This window comes from Chlorocebus sabaeus, chromosome 3, assembly GCF_047675955.1.
Source record: "Chlorocebus sabaeus isolate Y175 chromosome 3, mChlSab1.0.hap1, whole genome shotgun sequence".
Classification (NCBI taxonomy): Eukaryota; Metazoa; Chordata; class Mammalia; order Primates; family Cercopithecidae; genus Chlorocebus; species Chlorocebus sabaeus.
Window position 1 is genome coordinate 69,395,959 of NC_132906.1, and position 6,000 is coordinate 69,401,958.

Genomic DNA, 6,000 nt, shown 5'->3' on the forward strand with positions numbered 1-6,000 from the left:
AATTGCTTGAACCGGGACCCGGGAGGCAGAGGTAGCAGTGAGCCAAGATTGCATCACTGCACTTCAGCCTGGGCTACAGGGCAAGACTCTATCTCAAAAAAAAAAAAAAAAAAAAAAATCATATTGTTTGCAAACAGGGAGGATTTTACTTCCTCTCTGCCTATTCTGACGTATTTTAATTTTTTCTCTTGCCTGACACTTCTGGCTAGGACTTCTAGTACTACGTTGAATAGGAATGGTGAGAGAATATATCCTCAAGCTACCATAAAAACACAGGCATTTGTATGTTCATCACCACATTATTAACAATAGCAAAGAAATTGAATCATCTTAAATCCCTATCAATGGTAGACTGGATAAATAAAGATGTGGTTAATATATGCTATGAAATACTATGCAGCTATAATAAAACAATATTATGCATTTTACAGCAACATAGGTGGAACCGGAAGTCATTATCGTAAGCAAACTAGCGCAGAAGCAGAAATCCAAATACAGAATGGTCTAACTTACAAGTGGGAGCTAGACATTGAGCACGTATGGACACAAAGACGGGAGCAACGAATGCTGGGGCCTACTTGATGGTGGAAGTTGGCAGTAGAGAGAGGTTCAAAAACTATATAAACTACTATACTTATTACCTGTGTGACAAAATAATCTGTATACCAAACTCCTATGAGACACAATTTACCTATATAACACACTTGCACATGTACCCCTGACACTAAAATGAAATTTAAAAAAAGAAGAAAACTAAAATATTGGTTTTTTTCCATTAACTTAATGCTTTCAGAGAACAATATAATAATTTTCAATGTAACTTCACTACACTAGATACTATGTGGTGTTTATATTATCTGAAATCTATACATGACATTACAATCTCCATCTACTAAACTATCTGACATATTAGCCAGCGAACTTGAAGGAGGACTTGATGTATCCTGTTTGCCATCCAGTGTCCTCATAGTTGAGTCAAAAGTAAGGTATTTATTATCAGGCTTTCTTATTTCAAAACTATCTCCATTACCTTGTCTATTCCAATCTCAAAGAAGTCTCCTAGTCTAGGAATAGTCTTTAGGCAAGAAGTGTGGGTGTGGGTTAATAATGGATACTCTTGAACTAGCTACATAGGATTAAAGTTTTCCAGCTTTCTTTTAATGCTTTTAAAATACAGTTGCTAGAATTAAAAGCAAAATATTTAAGTGCCTCAAGTGACAGGCTCACCACACATGAACATTATCACTATCATCCTAAGATACATCTTTTGTTGTTATCGTGGAGCTGATTTATTTCCAAGCCTGGAACATGCACCCAACTTTACTGGGGATGTACTCACATAAAACAGTGATGTTACGGTGAACTTATTTATGTGATTTTATATAAATAGATTTGTATAGACCCTAGTCTCAAAAAAATGTATAACAAATACAAGTTTCAAAATATTTGTATGCCAGTGAGTTACAATTCTGGCCAAAATAACAAAACAAAACACATCAAAGAAAATTTCAAATATAGAAAGAATACCATAAATGTGGCTACCTGAATTAACATAATGGTATACCCAAATCTATTAGAAATTATTATATTTGAAATTTAAATATTATCTCTTTCTAGTATATATAATATATATACTATAGAACATGTACTATGTATATAGTATTTATATAGCATATACTATATATAGTATTTTATATATATTCATAATTAAATGGCGTGTGTGTGTGCCTGTGTATGTTTGTGTTTGTGTAACAGACAAATTTTTTTTTTTTTTTGAGACGGAGTCTCGTTCTGTCGCCCAGGCTGAAATGCGGTGGCGCGATCTCGGCTCACTGCAAACTCCGCCTCCCGGTTCCCGCCATTCTCCTGCCTCAGCCTCCAGAGTAGCTGGTACTACAGGCGCCCCCCAACACACCCGGCTAATTTTTTTTGTATTTTTAGTAGAGACGGGGTTTCACCGTGTTCGCCAGGATGGTCTGGATCTCCTGACCTCGTGATCCGCCCGCCTCGGCCTCCCAAAGTACTGGAATTACAGGCGTGAGCCACCGCGCCAGACACAATTTTTGTTTTAAATGAAAGAAACTGGCCAGGCGCGGTGGCTCACACCCTTAATTCCAGCACTTTGGGAGGCCAAGGCGGGTGGATCACGAGGTCGGGAGTTTGAAAACAGCCTGGCCAAGATGATGAAACCCCGTCTCTACTAAAAATGCAAAACTTAGCTGAGCACGGTGTGGGAGTGCCTGTAATCCCAGCTACTTGGGAGGCTGAGGCAGGAGAATCACTTGAACCTGGGAGGCGGAGGTTGCAGTGAGTCAAGGTTGAGCCACTGCACTTTAGCCTGGGCAAAAGACCAAGACTCCATCTCAAAAAAAAAAAAAAAAAAAGAAAAAGAAACTAAAATCTTGTTTTCTCTCTCAACTCAATGATTTCAGAGAACAATATAATAATTTTCAATGTAACTTTACTACAGTAGATACTATGGGGTGTTTATATTATCTGAAATGTATACATGACATTACAATATCCATCTACTGAACTCTCTGACGTATTACCCAGCGAACTTGAAGGAGTACTTGATGTGTGTGTTTGTGTGAAACACAATAAAATCTGTAAACATTAGAATGGTTAATTTTATGTGCCTACTTGACTGGGCCATCGAATGCCCAGAAATTTGGTCCAACATTATTCTGGTTGTAACTGTGAGGTTATTTTGATGAGATTAGCATTTAAATCTGTAGACCCAGTAAAGCAGATTTTCTTCCCTAGTGTGTGTGGCCCTCCTCCAAACAGTTGAAAACTTGAATAGAACAAAAAGGCTAAACATCCCAAGAGCAGTAGAGAATTACTTCTGACTGCTTTACAGTTGAAACATCGTTTTTTCCCTCCCTTTGGACTGTAATTGAAACATCAGCTTATCTGGGTCTCCAGATTGCCACTACAGATCTTAGGATTTGTCACCTTGCCATCATCCATAATCATGTAAGCCAATTTCTTATGATATTTCTCTCACTCTCTATCTGTATAGATACTTCTATGAGGCATTTGCTGTGCAAGACAATGCTGATTGCCTTCAGCGCTCACTCTCAAGAAGCAAATCATTCTTTGCGTCTAGACCTATAATCAGTCTCAAATCTCAGCAGACTCCTAGAGGTGAGATGTCAAGTGTGATTCATGGCAAGGTGCACTACAATCCCAAAGAACTATTTGAGTTTCTAATGTTTACAGATAGAAATACAGGGGATATATGTAAGAATGAATATTAATGATTTAGGTTAGAGGTGGAAGGAACATAAACTGGATCAAGTTGAATGTATTAACCTGGACTCACAAGGCAGAGACTCTGCATTTAGTGTTGCAACTCAGAGACTTGGAAAGAACTCTGTTTGTTTAACTCATTGTAAAAAAAACTATGACAAAAAATGGCATACAATGAGTAAGTTGGGAATGCCAGATCTGCTTTGGTTCAATGCATAGGAAGGGATTCAAAGACTTAGAGAGACTGAAATATTAGAGTGAATTTATTATTTGAGACCTACTCAACCACTCTGGAAGGGTCCAAAAGACATGCCTTTTTCCAAAACTGTGAGAAAGTTGTGATGGGGAACTCAGGATTCTTGAAGTGCTCTCTGATGGGTCTTTCCTGTAGGCCATATCATACAGTGGAAACTGCAGTGACTGAGCTGGGAAAACCCAACTCAAAGGGGTTAATTGAATCCTGGGGAACAGAGGCCAAGTGGTGGCAATCAACTACTAAAAGCAAGATGGGTGTGGTTACTGCAATGGTCTCCAGAGTCAAAGCAGAAAGCAGATTAGTCTGACTCACATATAACTACTGTGTTGACTAGTTGATCATGCTACTCCTAGACGTGAAAGATGTGCCAAAAGTGATAGTGAAAGTAAAAGGAAGCACACTAAATTAGCACTTGATCTGTATAAGCAGAAAGTTCTAGGTCAAGTGAACAAAATACTAGAATGAATCATAAAAACAGACAGTAATGGTCCCTCAATCAATTTCCACAGCTGATGCAGTTTACATACCGAGACTCTTTCTTCTTGTGCAAGGACCTCAGTATATTGCCAAAAATTCATACTTGTATTTTTCCCCTAGCCTTCTCCAAAGAGATACAGGGTTTTAGCCTGGGTGACTGTGCATGAAAAAAAGAGAAATAATCAGACTTTTCAGGGGCTACTGGAAATTCTCTTTGAGCTGACTCAAATTTGGGGAGACATCTGTGTCACTGTGGTCCATCAGTATGAGTACAGGCTTACAAAATTCTGGTGATCAGCGGAGCTTTAGCTCAGGTCCATCTCAAGTTGGGCCTAGTGTGTCTTCAATCCCATTTGGTTGTTATTTTCTCCTTTCTGAAATGCATAATAGGAATAAATATACTCAGCAGATGGCAGAATCACCACATGATTCCTTGACATATGTTGTGGGGACTATTATGGAGAAAAAGGCCAAGAAGGAGCTGCTAGAACTGCCTCTACCTATAAGATAGTAAACTGAAAGCAATGATCACCTGGAGGGATCTCAGAGATCATTGCCCCTGTTCAAAGATGGACTTCAAAAATGCAAAGGTGTTAATTCCCATGACATCTCCATTCAACTCATTTATTTGACTTGTGCAGAAGCCAGCTGGATCTTGAAGAATGATAGTGGATTATTATAAATTTAAGCAGGTGATTATTCCAATTGAAGCTACTGTACCAGATGTGGTTTCACTGCTTTAGCAAATTAGCACATCCCTTGGTACCTGATATGCAGCCATTGATCTAGCAAATGCTCTTTTCTCCTTCCCTGTCAATAAGACCATCACAAATAGTTTGATTCCAGCTAGCATGGCCAGCAATAAACCTTCCCTGTTCTATCTCAGGGGTATATCAACTCTCCATTTCTCTGTTATTATTGTGTTCCCTGGAGTCTTCCTCATCTTTTCCTATCACAAGACATCACACTGGTCCATTACATTCATGACATTATGCTAATTAGACCTAGTGAGTAAGAAGTAGCAATTACTGTAGACTGATTGATAAGACACTTTATGTCAGAGGATGGGAAAGGTATGTGACAAAATTTCTTCCCCAGTGAAATTTCTAGGAGGTCAGTGGTATGAGGTGTGTAAAGATATCCCTTCTAAGTCGAAAATCTTTATTTATTGCACCCATCCTCTCCCACATTAAAAAAAAAAAAAAAAAAAAAAAGGCACAATGCCTAGTGAAAGTCTTTCGATTTTGGAAGCAACATATTTTTCATTTGGGTGTGTTATTCTGGCACATTTACTGAATGACCCAAAGTGCTTCTAGTTTTAAGTGTAGCCCAGAAAACAAAGAGGCTCCGCAAAAGGTCCAGGATGCTGTGCAAGCTCCTATGCCACTTGGGCTGTATGATCTAACAGATCCAATGATGCTTAAATAGTCAGTGGCAAATAGGGGATGTATTAGTACGTTCTCACCCTGCTATAAAGACATACCCAAGACTGGGTAATTTATAAACGAAAGAGGTTTAATTGACTCACGGTTCTGCATGGCTGAAGAGGCCTCAGGAAATTTACAATCATGGCAGAAGATGGGACAGAAGCAAAGGCACATCTTACATGGTGGCAGATGAGAGAGTATAAATGAGTGAAGGGAGAAGAGTACTTTATAAACCCATCAGATCTTTAGAGAACTCACTATCACTACCCTGAGAAAAGCATGAGGGTAGCCATCTCCATGATCCAATCACTTACCACCAGGTCCCGCCCTTGACATGTATGGATTATTAAGATTACAATTTGAGATGAGAGTTTGGTGGAGATACAGAGCCAAACCATATCAGGGTTGTTGTTTGGAGCCTGTGGCAGTCTCCTATAAATGAATTGTAATGCAGGCCCTTAGAAATTTTGAGCAATATTCTGCAATACTCTGTGAATAACTATATGCCTTTTAAGAAACAACTCTTATGATACAGTTAGAATATTTGTCCCCACCCAAATCTCATGTTGAGATGCAATGCCCAAT